Raw genomic sequence first — 24,112 nt, 5'->3', positions numbered from 1 at the left:
CTGACAACATGGATGGATCTTGAGAATATAATGCTAAGCGAAATAAGTCAGACAGAAAAAGCAGAGAACCCTATGATTTCACTGATATGTGGTATATAAACTAAAAACAAGACAAACAAATGAGAAACAAGAACTCATAGACACAGACATAGTTTAGTGGTTACCAGAGGTTAAGGGGGGTGGGGGGAGGGAGATGAGGGTAAGGGGATCAAATATATGGTGATGGAAGGAGAACTGACTCTGGGTGGTGAACACACAATGGGATTTATTGATGATGTAATACGGAATTGTACACCTGAAATTATGTAATTTCATTAACAATTGTCACCCCAATAAATAAATTAAAAAAAAAAAAAAGAAGTAAAATAAAACGGCAGATAAAGAGCTTCCCAGACAAGGAAAAGATAAAGGAGTTCCTCACCACCAAACTGGTAGGACAAAAAAGTTAGAGAGACATCTTTAAATCAGAGAAAAACGAAAAAGATAAAAATATGAATAATAAAATGGCAACAGCTACACATGTATCAACACTTAACCTTCAAAGTAAATAGATTGAATGCTCCGATCAAAAGACATAGGAGGGCTGAATGGATAAGTAAACAAAACCCTTACATATGCTGCCTACAAGAGAATCACTGCAGATTGAAAGACACACACAGACAGAAAGTAAAGGGATGGAAAAAATATTTCATGAAAATGGAAACAAACAATTAAAAAAGCTGGAGTAACAATATTTATACAAGACAAAACAGACTTTAAAACAAATGCTATAACAAGAGACAATGAAGGACCCAGTAATCCCACTTGATGGTATTTATCTGAAGAAATCCAAATGCTACTTTGACAAGATGTGGAAGCCACTTTGGTATCCCTCAATGGAGGAATGAATAAAGCGGAGGTGGTACATGTATACAGTGATATTGCTCAGCCATGGAAGGGAATGGGTTCTTGCCATCTACAGCAGCATAGACAGACCTGGACAATATTGTGCTGAGTGGAGTATGTCAGACAGAAAAAGACAGCTGCAATGTAATTTTGCTTATATGTGGAATCTAAAGAACAAATTTAACAAACAAAATAGAAACAAACTCATAGATGCTGATAACATTTTGATGGTTACCAGATGGGAGGGGGCTTGAGGTTGTGGTTGAAAGAGGGGAAGAGATTACAAAGTACAAATTCATTGTTATAAAGTAGTTATGGGGATATAGGTATAGCATAAGGAATATAGTCAACAATTTTGGAATAATTGTATGAGTATGGTGTCAGATGAGTACTAGATTTGTTGTGATGATAGATGGAAGAGGGTTGTGGGACAGGGTGAAAAGGTGAAGGGATTATGAAGTACAAATTGGTAGTTATAAAATAGTCACAGCAATGTAAAGTAAAGCATAAGGTATATAGTCAATAACATGGCAATAACTATGTGTAGTGCCAGGTGGGTACCAGATTAGTCAGGGGAACACTTCTTAAATTGTATATGTGTCTAAGCATTAGGCTGTTCACCTGAAATTAATCTAAAATAATATTGAATATCAATAATTAATTAATTAAAGAATAGTATCACCTTATGTTCAAGAATATTGTCATCTCATATTAGCTGTTTTGTTTTTTATTTCCTTCTTTTTTTTCCTTTAAATTGCTCTGCTAATGGAAACTTACTTTTCTGGCCAAGATGAAGGTAACTCACCACATTCAACTTCCTGCCTGAAACAACAAAATGTGGGCAAACTATAGGAAACATTTTTTTAAGGGAAATTTTTTAATGGGAAATTTTTTTTTAAGGGAAATTTTTTTTAAGGGAAATTTTTTTTAAGGGAAATTTTTTAATGGGAAAAGCCCATTTGCACCGCAATGAGATATGAATACAAAGTTATTACACTGATGAAAATTAAAATAGCTGACCCCACCAAGTTTTAGTGGGGATGTGGGGGAACTACCGTTCTCACACTGCTGTGGGAATGTAAAATGGCACAGCCATTTGGAAAACATTTGGGCAGTTTTTTTTTTTTTAAATTTAAAGATCTGTCTACTATACAATGCCACCATTTCACTCCTCAGCCTTTACCTAACATAAACAAAAGCAAATGCTGTACAAGAACTCGTACATGGATGTTTATGGCATCATCATTTGTCATAGCCCAAATGGGGAACAACTGAAGTTTCAATCATTTTTCCATAAAAAGGACAGAGAAAATTCTGGTAAATGTAAAGGGACAAAATTGGAATTATATAAGGAACATTGTGAAGAGACAAAACAGGAATTATGAGCTTTAAGAACATAAAAGTTGTAAAATAATTGCTAATGGATAAGGAAAATTCCATAAACACGCAACAGGATGACCCAGAAATGTTGAAGTCTCAGGGCATGTCATAATCCTCACATATGTAACAGCAAATATATCCAGGATGTAATTGTCTCCAGTAAAATGTAGCTATTTGGTTATAAGGTGAATGGATAAACATGCTATGATATATTCATGCAATGAAATACTACACATCAACAAAAAATAATAAAATTTTGTAATATACTGCAACATAAATGTATCTCAAACATTTACACTCAGTTAAAGAAGTCAAAGTAAAAAGAATCTTACTGTTTGATCCCATTTATGTAAAATTCTAGAAAATGAAAAATAATCCATAGTGACAGAAAGCTGACCAATGATTGTTTGGGGTTGAGGGTGGGATGGAATGGACATACTTAAGAATGAAGGATTACTTAGTGGCTCAATGAAATTTTGCAGGTGATGGATATTATATATTCATTTATCTTGATAATACAGGAGATTTCACAGGATTCAAAATCTGTAGAATGTATTAAAATGACATTTTAAAGCTGCACCATTTATTTGCATGTCAATTGTATCTCAATCAAGCTAATAAAAAAAATCTGGTAATGAATTATATTTAGATGTCTCACTTAGTAAGCAGGATATTTCCATAGATCTTGAATAAAATATTAAGTGTAAGAGTGTTTGCTATCTACAATAAAAACACATTTTTGCTGTAGGCAAAAGCTTTGTGTATGCGATGTCTTGAACATCTATTGACTGTTTTATGATATTACACAGAATCTTAAAATTGTCAGGAGACTGTAACTAGAAATACTTAAAAGAGACTCTCATTTCCTGTACTAAAATCTCTAGTGAATGCTGATAGCAGCAACATATATTAGGAAAAAAATGTGCATTAGAATTTTTTATACCAAGGTCAGTTATATTTTAGTGGTGAGTGAGGGGCACTTTTATAGGACCTAAGAAACTCATAGAATTTTTCAGTTTAGTGTTTCCATTTAATGAATTAGATTTATTATGCCAAAGAAACATTTAGAATCGGCTCTTTCCGCACACTGGACATCAGAACTTGACTGGCTAAGAGTGTGCCTGATGGCTGGGAAATTTGTAAGATAGAAGTGAAACAATTCAGTTGAGAAAATATGATGATCTCATGCAAGGAAATAGAAATCAGAATGTGAAGAACAGATAGCAGTAAAACATTTTAGAATATTAATGTGGAAAATGTGGAAACAGAAAAGAAAGGATTTGGATAAAAATAAAGGTTATTTTTTATTTTTTGAAACAGGAGAGATGATGGTACCATTTCTTGAACTATAAAGTAAAGGAAGGGTTACAAGTTGGAAGAAGTCAGCAATTTTTGGATTATGTTTTAAGCTTATAGACATTAAAGTGCTAAAAGCCTAAATAAGAATGGGAGGCAATGAGAGTAAATTTGGAAAACATCTCCAATAAACGATACTCTAAGACACAAAATAAAATTGCTCAGATACAGTACCCAAAATAAGGAAAGATATAAGTCTGAACCTTATAAAATGCCCATTATTACAGGATATGTTTTGAAGTGTGTGTTTGCATACTGAGGGAAGACGTCAATAGATAAAAGGTATGTGAAATTGAACCAAATTCCCAGGAAGAGGGACGAGGACAGGATGCCATGCCAGGTAAGCGGATGCATTTGGAAAGAGGGATGCATTTTTTTTGAGACTGGCAGGAAGGAGGCATGCCAAGGTGCTGGTACAGATATGTGTGCCAGGGAATGAGGAAACATTTAAAGACATTCTTGCCTGATGGATTTCATTTTTCCATAAAAAGGAAAGAAAATAATCTAGTAAATGTGAAGAGACAAATTTGAAATTACGAACTTTAAGAACACAAAAGTTGTAAAATAGTTGCTGGGGTTAATAGGATAGGGAACATTCCACAAACAAGCAACAGGATGACCCAGCAATGTTGAAGTCTCAGGGGATGTCATAATCCTCATTTATGCAAATGGCAAATATAGTCATGATGTAATTGTCTCCAGTAGAATTTAGCTATTTGGTTGTAAGATTAAAGACAACAGACTTTTTGGGGGTTGGGGGGGGGAGAGAGGCAGAGGAACCACAAACACGAGCAAGACAACTTTATTTAGGCACATTATTGATAGTCATTCTTTCACCACAGTCCAACCCACCATTCACATCTCGTTATGTCATGGACATCACCTCCTTGTTCTTTCATAAGTTTCCTGCTATAACCTGAAATAACATCCACCCCGTACCTCTATACAGAAGATGCCCAGCTTTGATGCCACAGTAATTCCCTCTGTATGAAGTTCTCTTCAAATATTCCAACACTGCCTGAACCTTTCTTTGAAATGGTATTGCACCTAAAATCAAAGCTATTTTGATTAACCAAAGCCATAAAAAGGAAAGGTGTTATCTTTAGTTCTTTTCATTAGAAGGTTATAGATAATTGATAGAGTACATGGATAAATATTTGCTAAATAGATAATAGTTATAAATGATGATAGAGATAGATGATAAATGATTGATAGAAGATGATAGATGATAGATAGATAGATAGATAGATAGATAGATAGATAGATAGATAGATAGATGATAGACAGACAGACAGGAGATAGATTATTAACAAAGACACCAGACATGTGAAATCAGCTATTAATGTAAGTATTTGGTAAAATTAACTTTGTAACTGGTAATGTTAATGTGTATTCTGTACTTCTTGAATCTTATTTATGTCTGGAAAGACATAACTCTACAAAAAATATTTAACTCTGTTGTAAGTAGAGAGAAAACAAAGCAGTCATGGGTAATATGTTGTGTTTAATGTAATACTGAGCTCTTTCATTGACTATATCTGCCACTGAATTATGAAACGTTAGAAATAATGTTAGGAAACTTAACATATAAAAATTTTGATATAAACTACTCAAGACATAAGCATAAGTGATGTTTATTCAGTGATGCCAAAATATACAAACCAGGGAGTGTCTGATACAGTAATCTTAAATTCAAGAAGTAGGAAAAAAATATGTTCAAGTATGTAGCTGATTCTGTATAAATAAATCATATTTCCATGAATAATCGTAAGAACAGATAAATTCATGTAACACAAAATATTTTTTAAAAAGCTGTTTGATGAATTTGTATCTATTTTATAAAATATTCTTCTTACCAGATAGGTACAATTGCTTAAAAAACTAATACAACTTTTTAAATCATCTGTAATAGATGTATATATCTCTAAAGAAGTGTACAACACTTAGGAATGTGCTACCTCAATATAGATAAACAGAGGTAAAAGGATCCTGAAGGCTATTAAACAGTCAAAAACCTTTATTTTGCTAAAAAGAAATAGAAACACTGAAAAAAAATAGCAACAGTTTCCCCCTCCCCCAATCTTTGGTAGTTGGTGAATGTCAGAAGTAGAACTAAAACCAGATCCCACAACTAAACTTTTTTTTTTTTTAATATTCTGCTTAGAGCCTATAAATGTGTTTTGTACTCTCAATGAACTCATTAAAATGTCCATCATATTGTTAAGTGGTTTAGAAGAACCAGGAGGTGGAAAAGTTGAGAGAAGAAGTGGTTCTCAGAGTTGGACCCATGGCTACTGTGAACAAACAGTAAGAAAGCAGAGAGATTTTATGGTAACATTTTAAAATGGATGAAAATTTGCCATAAACAAATTAACAGTGTATTTGCTTTAAAGATTGTCTTCATACTTTTTTTTTTTATTTACCATACTGAAAGATGAGTAAGTGGATGACACAGGAATGGCTCACAAAGTAGCAGCATTCTACCTCCCGATAAATTATTTTCATAAGTTCCAAAAAATACTACCATTAAAATCCTTGAGACAATTACTACAGTTGCACCCTAGTTATTATAAATGTTAATACACAAAGATATACTGCTGGTGGGAACGTAAATGTGTATAGCCACTAATGGAAAACAGCATGGAGGTTCCTCAAAAGATTAAGAATAGAAATACAATATGGTCCAGCAATCCTCGTGGTGGGTATCTACCCAAAAGATCAGAAAAAAATTTAGTCATAAAGATATATGTATCTATCTCCCTATGTTCATTGCAGCATTTTTCACAGTGGCCAAGACAAGGAAACAACCAAAGTTTCCTATGACACATAAATGGATAAAGAAGTTGTGGTACATATATACAATGGAATACTACTCTGCCATAAGATAAAATACTGCCATTTGTGACAACATGGATGGATCTTGAAAATATCATGCTAAGTGAAATAAGTCAGATGAAAAAAATCAAGAACCATATGATTTTACTCATATGTGAGATATAAAACTGAAAGCAACACAAAACAAACAAGACAAACAAAGAAAAACTCATAGACACTGAAAACAGTTTACTGGTTACCAGAGGAAAAGAGGGAAGGGTATGTGGTAGAAGAGGGTAAAGGGGTCAAATATATGGTGACTCAAGCAGATTTGACTTGGGGAAGTGAGCTCACAATACAATATACAGATGATGTATTATAGAATTGTACACTTGAAACCTATATAATTATATAAACCAATGTCACCTCAATAAATTAAAAAAAGCTCTAGAGATCTCTACATTTAATATGGATGGCAGGATTTGGTTAGATCAATAACTACTAGAAAGTGACTCTTCTCTACTTTTAATTGTCTGTGCTTACTTGATTTAGTATTAGGATTAGCTCTAAACAATTTTCTGAGGGTCATAATTTCCACAAAATCAATGTCAAAGAACAAGTTAGAAATGCTTTCATTTGCAGTGGAGATTTAAGAGAGATTTCTAATAGGAATCAGTTTAAACAGTTTATATTCGGTGCAAATTCACCTAAGTTCCTTACGGGAAGCACCAGCTATGTGGTTACATGCCAAGGAAACTAGAAAAACTACATGATTTTAATATAGTTTAATTTTTTTTTCTGCCAGCAACTGCATAATAATGAGCTTCTGAAGTTTCATGTTAAACACTAGTTTGAACTCTTATTTAATAACTGTGGAAAAAAAATAATAATTCAGCTGAAAAAAAGAACTTAAAAGAAAGCTTTGTTTCTTGTGGGCTTGGGAAATGGAAAATATCTGAGAACCAGCACTCTGAAAATTGCTTAATGCTTTCCGTTTTACAGGGTGGATACAAGTGTAAAACCCCTTCCGTGGAAGCGTATAGACAAAACTCAAAGAGATTTTTGATATTAAAGTAATAAAGGATATTCCAGTCAGGCTGAGATCAACTGCCGTGAGATTAAGTGGTCAGAGACCACAGTCACCTATGACCATGTTGCAAATGACTGTGTTCGTTAAAACAATGGACTTTAAAATAAAAGTGCATCTTGTTTGCATTAGTTCATCCATTAAGGTGAACAGGAAAATAATGGAAAAACTTGACATATTTATTTTAGCTGATTTTAATTTTACAATTTCTATGTTTGTGTCATGTAGTAGGTGTTCTGTGTGGTCCAATAGCACAGTCTCCCTGATCACCTGTGTGTATGCTCCAGGAGTGTCCCTTGGGTTGTGTGAATTCTCCTATTGTAGTTGAACCTTGATGGCTTTTGGCACATTGGAGGGTGGGATTGCCACACAGACTGACTGGCTGTGAGAATTGGCTAAACCCACAGTATATGAGCTGCTGTGTAGGGGCTGACCCTTCAAAGGGGGATTCGACCCAGCAGACTCTTATGCCTGTTGAGACCACCTTTTGGGTGTGCCCGCTTGTGGGCCTAACCAGATAGTGCTTAAGTGTGGTCTAAAGATGGCCTCTGTGTGCGTTTTTTCTGGTGTGTCTCTTGGGAGGGGCTCACATGCAGGCCAATTTCAGTTTGGCCTGGGACCAGCCCAGGGCTACCCGGTAGGTGCTACAAGGCTATATGCAGTTGGTTGCTGCCTATGCTGGATGTATAGGCATGTGGAGGTGGCTTCTCTGTGAACTGAGGTTGGCAGCCACCAGTATGGGCCTGAGGAAGCTTAACAAAAGGACCAGGTCTTGTAGGTCTGTTGCCATCTGCCTGCTGCCTCTAAGGCTCAGATGCTGAAGGAGCCTCCTTAGCTGAGGCTGGTGCTGAGAGTCACCCACCCCACCCCCAACCCGGATATTGCAGCACTAGCTGGGCAGGGCAGGGTCCTAGGGAGTCACAGGGTGTGGCAGGTGTTGGTTTTTACAAAGTTAGTGCAGATTATGTTCTTGCACCCGTGCCACGCCTATGATCATTCCACAAAACACCCTGAGAACACCACAGCCAGCCACCACTCACCTCGGGCTTACAGATCCCTGAGAGCTGCCCTGGAGAGAGTGCAGTGCCAGCTGTGGCTGACTGCCTACCCCTGAAAATGTCTTAGGCTGCGGTGGACCATCCGCTGCTATAAAAGCGCTTCTGTAGCTTGTGGAGTGGGGCCAGCTGCCCAGAAGCTGAGACTGCCCCAGGTGTTGCAGCACTAGCTGGGCAGGGCAGGGACCCAGGGTGTCACCAAGGTAGTTCCCATTTGCAGTTTTTACCAGACCAGTTGTCATGCGGGAGACCCTGCTCGCTGCGCCATTTGTCGTGCAGGGTCTCCTGCGGGGTTTCCCGCAGGGTCTCTGGTCCCGCTCCCCACATAAGAACGCAGGACATGGTGAGGCCAAAAAGGAACACCCACGGAGCTATAAGTAGGGGAGTCATATCACTATATTCTTACCGGCGGCATCCGCCTCTCTGCAATCTGCTCTTGCTAGCCCCCATTTTTTTCTGCTAGCGTAGCCACAGCAGTTATATTAGTGCCCAATGGCTCACTGGTTACTGATGGCCATCCAATCACAGTTGATGGCCATTTACTACCTGAGCCAGCACCTTTCTATGTGAGGCCGAGAGCCTGGAAACTGCTTTCTGGGGTCTGTCCCCACACCAGTGTTGTCTCAGATTTGGCCCTTTGAGGAGGGTTCAATACAGGAAAGATGGCATCCTCCTGTAGTCTGTGAGGCAGAGACAATGGAGGCTGTTCTTCCAGCCTTCACCCCAAAGCCACTCAACTCAGTCTTTCCCCATATGTCTCTGGTGCTGCTTGAGTTGCTGCCCTCTACCAGAGCCCAGGTGAGTGTTTGCACATGAATGATTGAGTTTGGGTGGGGGGTCCTTTAGGAGGACGTCTGGGTTTCCAGCCACCTTCCATTTTACTGGGATAGATAGACAGAGTCCTCACTGATCTTCGTTGTCTGATGTTGTGGGGACTCCTCATCCCAGCGCAGGATCCCTAGGAGCCCAATGTGGGGCTTGGGGGACAACCTCCCTGTTCTTGGGGGGACCTCTGCCACTGAGGTGTCTTTCCTGGTGCTCAACTACTACTGTGGGTTTGGGGTCAGCTTGTTTCACGTCTCCACCCCTCCTATCAGTCTCAATGTTGCCTCTTCTTTATATCCTCAGTTACAGGGGTTCTGTTCAGCTTCAGACTTCAGATGATTATTGAGCTTGATTGTTCTATAATTTAGTTGTAATTTTAATGTGCAGCAGGCATAGTTTACCTATTCTGCCATCTTGGATCTCCCTAGATAACTCTTGAAGAATTAGTTTTTCAACTTATTTTATTTCCTTTAACTTTTGTTTTCTGGATAAATTTTAAAAAGCATTTCATTCTTGTAGAGATACCCATTATTCAAATAAAAATGTCTAGCAGCTAAGGCTCCTGTTAGGAAGGAAAAAAATTTCCTCTATCCCCTTAGGCTGTGTGTCTGGGAGCATATGAATGAAACTAACAAAAGACAGATTAACAGGATAAAAGGCATTCAGTTTTGTTAATATTTACATGCACAGGAGTTCATAGAAAAGTGAAACTCAAAAAAAGTGGTTTGCTTCAGAGCCTTATATACGATTTTAATAAAGAAAAGAGGGTTTGGGCTTCAAGGGATGATAAACTGTGATGAGTGACTAAGAAACATGTGGGGGAATCTAATGGAATATAAAGGTTATTTTAGCAAGGTTTGTTTATGTAGACTCTACTTGGTTTTAACTCTGTCTCTGATGATAAGTCATTCTCTTGGTATGGGAGAGAGGAATATCTTCACAAGGGAAAATTGTGTTGCCTTCACAAAGGAAAATTCATGCTCTACTTTTAGCTAGAAAAGAGGAGGGCAGAGAACTCTTCCTTTATCTGCTGACTCTCAGTTGCTGTCAGCTTAAAATAATCCTGAAGCCAAAGTGATATATTTTGAGGTGGCGTATTCTGGACCCCTTCCATCCTAAATGGCCATCTTATCCAAATTTTGTGGGCCTTGAATAAAATAACCAAGTATATAAATATACACACACTTGCTACCACAATTTATAAGATTAGGATTATTACTCATTAATTATCATTGAAAAACTAAGCTGACAATAGTTTCCCAATTGTTTAAGATCACAATGGTATTTAAAGGTAAAGCCAACATTCAAACTAGCACTTGTCTGAATGAAGTTTGCCTTCTTAATCACTTTTCTATTGCCATGTAGCCTAGTCTCACTTTACATGGCTCATTCTGATACTAGAAGTAATGAATCCAGAAAAAAAAAAAGAAAAACGTCATTTACATTTTCATTGTGCTCTAATCATATTTAATTTTCATTTATTGCCATATGCACGCAACTATAATTTTTGTTCTTACAAGGTTTAAATGCCAGCAATCAGATAAGTGATAAACAAGTTGGTATAAGATTATAATTTTCTCTAGAAATATATTCCTTAAAAATATTCCCTAGATGTTTAGGCAGCAGATGGTATCTAATAAGTTAAACTCCAATGGCAGTCATGAGTGAGCGAAGATTAGATTTTAAATCAAGTCATGTTCTCAGATGTATCTTGATATCTTGTTTTATTTGTTAATTGCACTCTGAATGGCTCAAGTCTTAGAAGTAATCAATGCAATTCCATGTGTCTACATTTAGTAAGAAATACTTATTTGTAAGCTTTTATAGATAATCAGGAAGACGTAGAATTATAAAATTCTGTTTACTTTTTCATTTAACAATCCACAATATATTGTGCTCTTAATAAGTGTCAAGCTCCTAGGCAGGTGAAAAGATTAAATAATACATAATTCTTCCTGCTAAGAACACATAATCTAATAAGACTAAAATATAAGAATTAAGAATGCCTCTATGCCATAGGGATTTCAGGCCATGAAGAACAAGTAGTCATTGCACAAAGAAGGTGAAATACGTTTGGGCGTAGGTCAAAGATTGATAATGAAAGTTAATATAAATTACTGGGCAGACAAAGCAAGTGCAAATATATAAGATGATGAGAATTCCGTATGCCAGATCAGCAATAGAATGGCTAAACGTGAAGGTCAGTGTTTTTCTTCTTAGCAAGCATAACCTAACATTTATTGTACACTATAAGATGAAAACGTTGAGGTATTAGCATGCTCATACACTCCTGATGGGAATGTAATACGGTACAGACATTTGGTAAAAGAGTTGATAATTTTTTAAAAAGTTAAACCTAGCCCTACAATATGATCTAGTCATTCAACTCTTTGCTATTTACCCAAAAGAAATGGGAGCATATATCAGGACAAATTCTTCTATACAAATATTTACAAATGATTTGCAATAGTCTAAATTGGAAACAGCTTAGATGTCCATCAACAGGTGAACCGTTAAACAAACAATGTAATGTTCATGCAATAGAATATTATTCAGTAACAAAAAGAAATTATTGTATATACTTCAACATGAATAAATATCAAAATAATCATGCTGAATCAAAGAAGTCAGAATAGTACATCTTGTGTGATTGCGTTTATATAAAATTATAGAAAATTCATACTAATCTATTTTGGCAGAAAACAGATCAGCGTTTAACTGGGAATTATATAGGGATTAACAAAATGTGGTGAAAGGAATAGATTACAAAGAGGCACTAGAAATCTTTAAGGAATAATGGATATATATTCATTATCTTGATTGTGGTGATGGATTCATAGGCAAATACATTTGTCAATATAACTCAAATGTATACTTTAAATATATTCAGTTAGTTGCATGTAAATTATACCTTAATAAGGTTATCAAAATAGATATCAAAAGTTGACAGAATTATAGAGAAATATATAATAAACTATTTATATAATAAATCTAACAAATCTATCATCTTAGTCATGTACTACAAAAAAAGTTTGCTCTAAATTGAAAGAAAAATCAGACTTGAAACATTATACTTAACAAGATTTTACTAATTCACGTGCATACGAGATCGGGCAATTAAGTTCATGAACGTATCCTAGAAAAAATGCTACATACCTTATGGCTGAATATCACAATGGTCACCTTCGAAGTACTCCCCTTGGAAATCTATGCACTGATGCTAGTGTCTAATCCACACTTCAAAGCAATATTGGAACTTTTTTTTCTGGAATGGCCATCAGAGTTGTCATCGTATTACCCTTTATGTCCTGTCATCAAAAATATCTTCCTTTCAATATTTCCTTTATCTTTGGGTAAAGAAAGAAGTCATTTGGGGGGCCAGATCAGGTGAGTAAGGAGAGTATTCCAATGCAGTTATTTGCTTAATGACTAAAAACTTCCTCACAGACAGTGTCGTGTAAGCTGGTACACTGTCGTGACGCAAGAGCCATGAATTGTTGACGAAAAGTTCAGGTCGTCTAACTTTTTCACACAACCTTTTCAGCACTTCCAAATAGTAAACTTGGTTAACTGTTTGTCCAGTTGGTACAAATTCATAATGAATAATCCCTCTGATATCACAGAAGGTGAGAAACATTGTTGCAACAAGTTCACAAACTTAATTGTCAGACCTTGTATAATAATGAAAGTAACCATGGTAGAATGAATATTTATTTAATTTCAAATGAAATATTATACCAAAAATTGATGAGTGTTTGTAATAAAGCAAGTAAAAATATATTTCACATGACTCAAATAATGGAAATATAAAAATATATTTCACATGACTCAAAAAAGAAACAATAAGTGGTGTGTGACTACAGTAAAATTAAGCTAAAAAAAACAAAAGATAACTAGAAAGTCTCGAACAACAGACTTTTAAACTTCAACAACACACTTTTAAACTTCCTTTAGGTCAAAGAAAATATCTTAATAGAAACTATAAAAAGTTTTTGTTTAAATGGTGAGAAAATAATAGAAAGCACAACTTATAGGATGCATTTTAGTGTTTGCTAGGAAATTTGCAATCTAAATTTATAGTATATTAGGACAGAAGAAAAGCTAACCTTAGTGATCTAAGCATCGATCTCAAAACTAAAATGAAAACACTAACTTAATAGAAAAGAAATAAAAGAAAGCTACTAGTAATATTTTTTAAAAAAAAAAAAGCAGGAATGAAGGACATTTTAAAAAAACAGTAGAATAATTTTTAAAAGTCTAACAGTTGATCATTTGAGAAAATAATATCTTAGTCTGTGTTCCACTGAAAATAGATCTTAATACAACAACTCTTGTGCACATAGTGTATTTGGAAGTTTATCCCAGGGATCAGGAATGAGAGACCAGAGACACTGAAAGAGGAAAGCAGGCAAATCCATATCAAAGATATACTGTCAACTTGGTCACCACTATATATATTCAAATAAGTCTAAATTCTGTTTATACTTATTAATGCTTTTCAGAATTGTTGACTAGAAGATTGAAACTAAGTATTTATTCATAGGCTTCCATTCACCTATATTTGAGATTTCCCTAATGGCTGTACATCCCCACTATTTACATGTCAACATACATCAGTATTGTAGAATCTACTGAAAGAATAAAGAAAGGTAAGTGTGATGTGCATTTTTTTAATTAATCACAGTACAAAGTGAGTTGAAAACTTAGGTTTACTATCGTTGCATCTAGAAATAGAGATAAGGCCATTGAGATATAAGATGAGCCGCAACAGGCACCCAATACAACTCAAAATAATTGCTGAACAACTTGCAACTCTGATGAAGAAAAAAAGAATAGCACAAATTACCAATACCAGAAATAGAAAGGGACATAATTTCAGAGTATGTAGATATTAAAAACATAAGATAGTACAAACAACTTTATGCCAATACATTTTTTTTAATTTGACATAAAAAGTAATAGAAAATATGAACATATCTCTAATTACTAAATAAGTTGAATGAAATATTAAAAGCTGATGGACTCATCCTACCAATATCAAGACATGATAAATATGTAGTACTTAATACACAACTGTATATTCACAAAGATAGAGAAACAAACCAAAAAAAAGGTTTACCTGACAAATGTGACCCTGAAGTGTTGTGAATAAAGGATGTTCTTTTTAATTAATGATAGTAGGTCAATAGCATATACATACGGGGGAAAAACATCTTGAACTCTACATTATAACGTATTTGAAAATTATTTCCAGATCAATAGTTTGCCTAAACTCAAAAATACAAACAATAAAGACTGTAGACTAAACTATAAAAATTTATCTTCAGAGTTGGGATCGGAAAGATTTCTTAAAGATGAAAAAGAAAAAAAAATCACTGACTACACAGGAAACTCTGATGAACACAACCAATTAAAAACTGCTATTCATCACTATATATAATTACAAAGGTGAAAAATATCAAGATGGTAGCTACAATTTATATTCAACAACAGACTTCTATTCATATTGTAGTATAACAAACCAGTAAGGAATATTCAAACCATTTAATTTCTAACATGACAACAATTTAATAGACATTTCACAAAAAAAGAATATTTACGTGGACAAAATGTACGAGAAAAGATAAACAGAAAGAGATATTGATACTACATTACCAAAAATGTAGGCTAATTTATCAATATTTATTTACATAAAAACTAGAAATAGAAACTTCCCTACGTTAGTTAAGTGTATCATCCAATAAACTTCAGCAAACATTATAATGTTAAAAAGTTGACTTCTTAGGAAGGTATGTCTGTTCTCACCATTTTTTTATTCAATAATGTACCAGAGATCCTAGCGAGTTAAACAAGAGACAGAAAATGAAACAACACAAATTTTTAACCAAAAACTAATTCTGTCGATATATATTCATGAACTGGCAGGAAATATCATAATTAACATGACAATGCCCATTCTTGACAATCAAGGCAAGAACATTAATTCCTCCCAATTTTAATTTAATTAATTCCCAAAAATTTCTAATTTAATTAATTCCTCCTAACCCTAAGATAATGCTAATGAGCATTAACCAGAAGGAAAACTAGAAGTAGGAGAGTAGGAGAAGGAAAATGAAACAATATGAATTTTAAAGCAAATTCTAATTCTATCAATATTTGTAGATCAATATTTGCTGATAGCATTATCGTATATGTAGACAATTTATAGGAATATAATAAACCATGAGATCTTATAAGCAGATTTAGCAGTATCACTTGCTATCAGGTTAATGTACAAAAGTCAAATGAACATCTATATTCACGAAAAAATAGAAAAAGAAATTTTAGAACTGTACTATTTACAAAATATTTAAAGCCATCTAATATTTAGGAGTAAATCTAACAAAGTTTGTGTGTTAGCTCTACACACACACATACACACACAACTATAAAATGCTCGTTGAGACAAATGCACTATATTAATGTACTGGAAGATTCTATCCTTTAATGATGTCAATTACTCTAAAGTAGATCTATAATTCAATTCAATTCCAATAAAAACCCTATCAGTTTTTTTGTTATACTTGACAAAGTAATTCTAAATCTTATATGCAAATAAAAATTGCCAAGAACAGTCAAAGGACTCTTGAAGAAGATTAACAAATTTGGAAGAATTACACTGCTAGATATGAAGGATTATTATAAGGCTAAATTAATTACAACTGTAAGGTATTTCCTCAATGATAAAAAACAGAATAGAAAAGAAAAGGATCTCCAAAAACAGACTTTCACATAGGGCACTTGACTTATGACAATTTAAAAGAAGGTGTAAAGAAGAAAAGAAAGGGTTTTTGGCACATTGTATTGAATCTATCAGTTATTCAAATGGGAAAAGCTGTATGTTGACCCCTTTCTCAAAGCAAAAGCAAAAATTTATTTCCAATATTTTAGAGAACTCAAGATTAAAGATAAACCAGTAAAATGTCTGGACTGCAACATAAGATCATAACTTCATAGCCTTTGGTAGAAAAGAAAGCTCTAATAGTAAAAGTGGTACATTTGACTATATTAATATAGAGAACAATCTTAAACAAGTCTACCATTAAGTTGGGGGAAGAGGCAAAACAAAATGAGTGAAATATACATTTGAAGCACATAATTTAAAAACGTACAAACTATGTAACCTTTTCTTTAAAATCATAAAAAATACAACCCATAGAGAACTAGACAACAGCCTTGAAAAAAAACTTCACATAAAATGGTATGCAAAAGGACAATTAACAAATATATGAAAATGTTCTCAATATTTTTAATAATCAGGTAAATATAAGTTAAAACCAAAGTGAGATACCACTATATATTCACCAAAATTGCTAAAATGAAATAATTGGCAATGCTAAATTTTGGTAAGAATACAAAGCAGCTGAAAATGTATGGTTGTATACTATTATTGGCATGCATATCTTAGAATCTCTTCAGAAAATTTTAAATATTTACTACATATTAAAATTGAACGTATGCATATTCAATATTCTCTTCCCTCCTTTCTCTCTTTCTCCCTCCTTCCCCCCTCTTTCTCTTCTCTCTGTGTGCCTCTCTCTCTCTTTCTTTCTCTCTCTCTGAACGTCTCTAAATACAATAAAAGGCATCAGTCCATCAACGGTAGAGTGGATTATGTGTGAGTATGAGTGTGTGTGTGTGTGCATGTGTATGTGTTTTGTATATTAAACAGTGGAACAAAACAATAAAAATGAACATCAATAACATGAATGAATCATATATCATAAAACATTGATCAAAGAAGCCAGATACAAAAGAGTACATACAGTATCAGCCCAATCACATGTACCTCAAAAAGAAGTAAAACTATCCTTTGTTGTTACATGTATAATAGGTGTGGACATAATGATTGGGAAGAAAGAAGAATAAAATTAAGGGATGCTAATAATGTATTTCTGACCTACTTGGGAGTAGCTTGGATATTTTCACTTTTTACTCATTTTTTTCATAGCACTTATTTTTGCAATGTTTTAAATATATGATTATTAAATAAAGCCAATTTGATTGTGTTGAAGTACATTGTATTTTTTTTAAATACAAAGATGAATAAAAACATGAGAATGAGAGAGGAAATACAGTTATGAAGATAAAATGACAGAGGCTTAGTCTAAGAACAGGTGTTTCTAAGCAGAAAGCATAACAGTTTAGGAAGCAATAATCGATTACATGTTAGCTGAGAACTTGCAAGGGTTAAAAAAGTAAAGACCTGACTTTACAGAGCAAATAGCAGGAAGATATAATTTGTACTTGTTTCACAACTCTGTAACTCCTGTAATATAATATTGAGCATATGACATATACATTGCCTTATTTTTATTCCATTATCTTCAAGGATTTTATTAACGGTTATGTTAAACATGGAAGGCAAATTTTAATCAACATATACACTCTTGCCTATTACCTAGATTTGAATGCCTAAATTTTCCCATTCAAATACTAGATTTATAATTACATCTATAATCAGAATACCTTATTGAAACTTGAATCCAATATAAATTCTGATATGACACTAAACACATACTTGCTAACAGATACTAACAACTGTGAACTCACAGTGATTAATACCACAGAGTATCCCTTTATTTATAAAGTCTCTGAAATCACTGGCATAACATTTATTTATATATTCTAAAGCACAGATTTAAATGGTAAAGTGTATGCTCAGGAGAATAAGGTAGGTATGCCAATTTGCCTTACATTTCTGACAAGCAATACCAATTGTAATTTCAAATGTCACATTTCTAAATCTCTACACTTTAATACAAGTCCTCTTGTGTTTGAGGTACCAGTGTATTAGCAGATCAATTACTCACCAGAAAGCCTGCAGCCCAAGATCCTCAGGGAAATAAGCAGCATAGGATCTAGGAGAACCAAAGGCAACAGGATTATATAGACAAAGCCCAAGAAAGATATGAACTAGTCAAACTACAAAGGATTTTCATACATTAAAATCTCCTTTATGTAACAAAGCAAACAGGGAAACATCTGTATCTATATATAAAATCATACATTATATGTATCTTTACATATATGACATGATGTATTATATATACATATGAATGTATCTGGGCATTGTATAATTTATAATTTAGTTTTTCTTTAAACAATGAACGGCAGGTAGATAGTATTATCTAAAGATCACCATAAAAACACTTCTCATTCATTAAGATGATTTAAAGCATTGCCATAATCTCATTAATATATATTGCTAATTCCACTCCCCTTAAATTATGTGTGTTTGTAATTTATTTGTAACCAAGAAAATGAGTGACAGAAATGGCACTTAGTGACTTCCAGGCCTGGGTCATAAAAGTGATGCAAATTCTGCACTGTTCACTGGACCCCTGAATTGTCACATAGGAAATCTAATGGTCCTAAGGCCACCCTGGTAAGACGACGCCCAGGTCACAAAGAGAGGTCATATGTAGGTATTTATACTGACAGTCCAGCTGAGATCTAGTCTAACAGCCAGCAACAACCACTAGACATGTGAGTGAATATCCCTTCACATCATTCTAGCTTCATGAGCTTAAATTCTTATAAAATGGCAATATGGAGATAATGTCAAAAATTTAAGAATTGAATGTGAGGATGGAATTATACTTGATAAGGAACACATTTTTCTTGGTTAGCTTCGTTCAAGGAATGACTTTGCCAACTCCAGAGATATAAAAGTAAAATAACCTGATTTTTAAACTGAAAAAAAATATGTCAATATCTTTCTTTAAAAGAAAAATACCCGAGCTGAGAAAGAAGATAATTTGCAAATTTAGTTTGTACCATATAGTCTAGAAATGTTATCTAGACAATAATTTACTTGATGCTAAAATTGCTCTAATATATACCAAAATTATTTATTTTGGTTTATAGTTTTCTTCTCAATTTTATTTACAAATTTGAAAGAAAGAAAAGCACACAAGCAAATACATTGTATTTAATGAAGTAGCCCACTGTTTTATTTTTCAATAAGTTGAGTATATGTATACACACACACGTACACACACTTTCACACACATACAATAAAGGAAATGATAAACCTGGTAATAAATATCCAAAGATAGTAACATATAGTCTAATGTAGTCAATTTTTGCCATGTGGAAATATAGACATAAGGTTGTCAGATTTCCAAGTTTCAAAAACAAAGAATCCTTAATCAATATTTTAGTATGACATAAACTGCTTGTTTGTTTTTGTAATAAATGACTGTTATCTGTTTGAATTTTGACTTTTCATTAAAGCAGAGTTTTCTAGGTCTGTAGTATGACACATTGATTATGAGATTAAACATGACCACGAAATAGCATATGTGATACAATAGCAAAAAGACAGAAAAATTAACATGGTTTGAGGGAGAAACCCTATTTGATTACTCTCATATTAGTAACTGAAAGTGGTTGTCCATAAGTGAGAAAGGAAAAATTACTCCATTTTATCTCAAAATAAAAGGTCGGTAGAGTATCAGTCATCAACATCAAAATGCAAATGCAGATCAACCATGAAAAACAACTTATTGAAAATCAATAATGATGGTAGAAAGTTAGGCAGAGCACAGGTGAACCACTGATGTTGCCATTTACATTGAGAAGACCAGATAATGAAGGCTATCATCAGGCTACCTATTCAAGGCTACTTGCTGCAAAATAAAGCTGAAGATCCCTGGGCATAAATGTAATCCTTGAATGTCTGGAGTGCTTCAAGCATCAGTCAGACATTTGTATAAAATTGCTTTTATGTCCAAGGTCATTTTAGCTTTATTCTTCTTTTACTTGTATGTGTGTTTGGAGTGAATTTGTAAAATTTATGAGAAAATGTATTACCATTAGAGGAAAATGTAGAAAACTGTACAGAAACTGAAGAAAATTAGATTTCTGCATTTAGGAGATTAATATATATTTAGGAAGTTCCTATATATATTCTTTATAAACTATCATGAAGTATTGATGGCTTTTTGCTCCAAGACTAAGAATATGTACATGTGAATAACAACCAGGACTTCAGGTTTCAGCTTCAATATGGAAAGAGCTTGGAAGTTGTCACACACATCTTCACAAGAGAAAAGGTGAACAAACTGAAAAGCAATGACTTTTCTTACACTCTTCTGAGAACTGCAGTGCTCTGAATCTAGAAAGACAGATGAGTAGAGAAACAAGCCCAATATTAGTGTACTTGGAACAGACACTGATGGAAATATAAACTGGCAGGAACACAAACAATAATTGATGACTTCCTGGAAACTCAGTGTGGACTAGCTTGAGAGTGGGAAATTACTGGAGAGTGCAGTCTAAGAGGGACCCCCACACTTTTGTGGGTTTAACATCTAGGAAGGCCACCAGATTCTCATGGTCGAGAGCTGAAATAACTCAACTTCTGTCTTTGGCAGGAGCAATGAGAAAAACAACCATTTTGAAATACACTGATGTATTATCCATAACAAAGGTTTACTTTCCACTGAAAAAACAATTTACCAGAGACTTATTTCTCATACAGAAGAGCAATTATCCAATTCCCACCCCCTCTAGCTTTCCTGTCTCACCTAAAGTGGGTAGGGGAAGGAAGAAGAAAAAAAGGCAACAAATAGTTGTGAAAGACACAGTGCAGGAAGATAAAACCACTCAAAGACTGAAATTTTATCATAAATTATGGACTGTTTCTCCTCCCTCACCTTTTACTACCACAACAATAGAGCTCCAATAAAATAACAGTGTGTTACCAATGAGAAAGTGGCAAGGCTCTGACTCTTTTAAAGAAGGAATTTTTAGGGAACCACAAAGACAACAGGAGAGAGGAAAATAATACTGTTAGAAGAACTGAAGTCTTCGGCACCCATGGCTACAGCAAACACCAAACGCAGCCCAAGATCAAGATTAACATAAAACCTCACACTAAAAGCCTATTTACCTCAGTTCGTATTTCTTGATATATCATTCCTGGTTTTCAACAAAACATGACAGTCATGCTAAAAGGCAGGAAAACAGTCTGAAGAGACAAAGCAAGAGGCAGAAACAAATAACCAACAAAGATTAGAATTATTACAGGGGATTTAAAGTAATTATGTAAATATATTAAGGACTCTGATGGAAAAGATAAATAACATGAGTGATGTAAGCAGAGAGATAAAAACTCTAAAAAAAATGTCAAAGGAAACACTTGAAATAAAAATATTGTAACAAAAATAATGCTTTTAATGGACTCATTCCATTAAACTGGAAATAGCTGAGGAAAGAATTGGTGTTCCCGAAGATACGTTAATAGAAACTTCCAAATTGAAATACATAGAAAAAAAATGAAATACAAAAGAAAAAATATAGTATCCAAGTACTGCCGGCTAGAGCAAAAGGGACTCTCATTTATCGCTGTTGGGAATACAAAATGGCACAGCCACTTTGGAAGCTTGTCTGATGGCTTCTTACCAAGCTAAACATATACTTTCTTATAATCCAATAATTGTGCTCCGGGGAATTCATGCAATTGCTTTGAAAACTTATGTTCACACAAAAATGTATATACAAATGTTTATAGCAGCTTTATTCATAACCACCAAAACATGGACACAACCAAGATGCTCTCTAGCAGGTGGATGGATATACAAACTGTGGTACATCCAGACAATAGCACGTTATTCAGTAATAAAATGAAAAGAGCTATCAAGCTGCAAAAAGATATTAAGTAAACCTTGAATGCAAATTTCTAAGTGGAAAACAAACGTCTAAAAAGACTATACATTATGTGATTCGAACTATATGACATTCTGGAAAAGGCAAAAGAGTAGCAACAGAAAAAGCATCAGTAATTTCCAGAGGTTCGGTGGTAGGGAAGTCAGAATGAGTGAGGCACAAGAGTTTTTAGAGTGGTGAGAGTGTTCCATATGATACTATAATCATGGATGCATGACATTTCATGTGTGCAGCTTTTTAAAAATTATTTGGAAGTTGGGAGTTCCCAGGAAGGAATACAGACTATGAAAACAGAATCTAACTGCACTACAAATACATGAAACAACCTCACTTGATGATTAGTGATGTTGAGTATTTTTTAATATACCTGTTGGCTATTTGTATGTCTTCTTTGGAAAAATGTTTATTCAGTTCCTCTGCACATTTTTCAATAAGGTTGTGTGTTTTTTTCTGCTATTGAGTTGTATGTGTTCTTTATATTTCCAAGATATTAACCACTTATCAGATGTATGATTTGCAAATATATTCTCTCATTCAGTAGGTTGCCTTTTCGTTTTGTGGATGGTTTCCTTTGCTGCATAGAGCTTTGTAGTTTGATATAGTCCCACTTGATGACTCTCCTGTTACTCCTGAACCATGACAATTGTAAATAATAAATTTATTTTAATTTTACTCACATAACTCTTCAATTAAGACCTACAGTTTTTATATTACTTTCTCTTTTTTTGTTTGTTTGTGCTCCACATTTCTACATCAAGAAACTGTGTGCTGTAGGTTATTGGCTCTGTACAATATTACACGAGATCTAGGGAGACCTTTCATTATTACTTTCCTGAATTTGTATTAGATTTCTTTGATGGTTTTAATAACTTCTTGGCACTCTGCAGTAATTGTGGCAGCTGTTTCTCTTTTCTATGTTAAGATAATGGTTCTACAGTAATTTAATGCATTGTGAAAATTTCTGATGAACAGATTGATATGTATTTTCACAGTAGTTTACAAAAACATACATTATGCAAAATTTGCAAGAGGTCAACTCAATTATTATGTAATTATACCACTGCACTGATGTAAAAAGCCTTTATACTATCTACTGACATGGGAAACTTATGTTACCCATTGATATGTAGGAAGCATTTATACTAGCCATTAGCTCAAAGAAACTGTTAATTTATGGAGGGACTTTTTCCTCATTAGTAAAGCTGTTATAGAATTCAATAGAAACAAGGAATTAAAATTATCCACTTAAGAAATCAGTATTATTTTATATAAGATGAACCTTCAGTAAATTTTACTTTTAGGAGAAAGGAAACAGAATTCTAACATTGGAAAAGGAAACAGAATTCTAACATTAGAAAAAGAAGAAAAATCGCATGTATTTTTAAAAATTTTAGTTTTAAGCCTCAATGTGTATCATTTTTTTTATACTGAAGGTTGCCTACAACAAGATTAAAGGTTACTCAGATAAAAAGTAATATAAAGCTGTTCAAGGGCAATTTCAAACATTAAAATATGTTAAAAACAAAAATGACTTACATTAATAAATATATAGTTTAATTCATAAACTATGTGTATAAAAATAAATAGACTAGGATGAAAGAATTGAGAAAGATATACGTGCAAATATATGAATTAGAGTTATTTGAAAACAAAAAATTAGAAAAACCACTATCAAATTCAAGCGAAAGAAAATATAGACGTCATAAATAAATGATAAACAGACAAGCAATATCCTAAGATAACATAGCAAAATAGTCTTGAGAAGAAGAAAGAACTATTGGGAGAACTGTATCACTAGAATATATTGCAAAGCATGTCCAAGAATAACTGTCCAAAAAGGTATGAAACTGCTATAGGTTTTTGTTTGTTTGTTTTACACTTTCTATCAGACAATCACATAAAAAATATTTCCAAACTATCTTTAGAATGTAAAGGATATTCTGGAAAACTTCTCAGGTAATTTTATGAGGTTATCAAAATCTAAGCTCCAAAATCT

Source organism: Rhinolophus hipposideros (assembly GCF_964194185.1).
Source record: "Rhinolophus hipposideros genome assembly, chromosome: 2".
NCBI lineage: Eukaryota > Metazoa > Chordata > Mammalia > Chiroptera > Rhinolophidae > Rhinolophus > Rhinolophus hipposideros.
Note: the sequence above shows the minus strand (reverse complement) of the source record.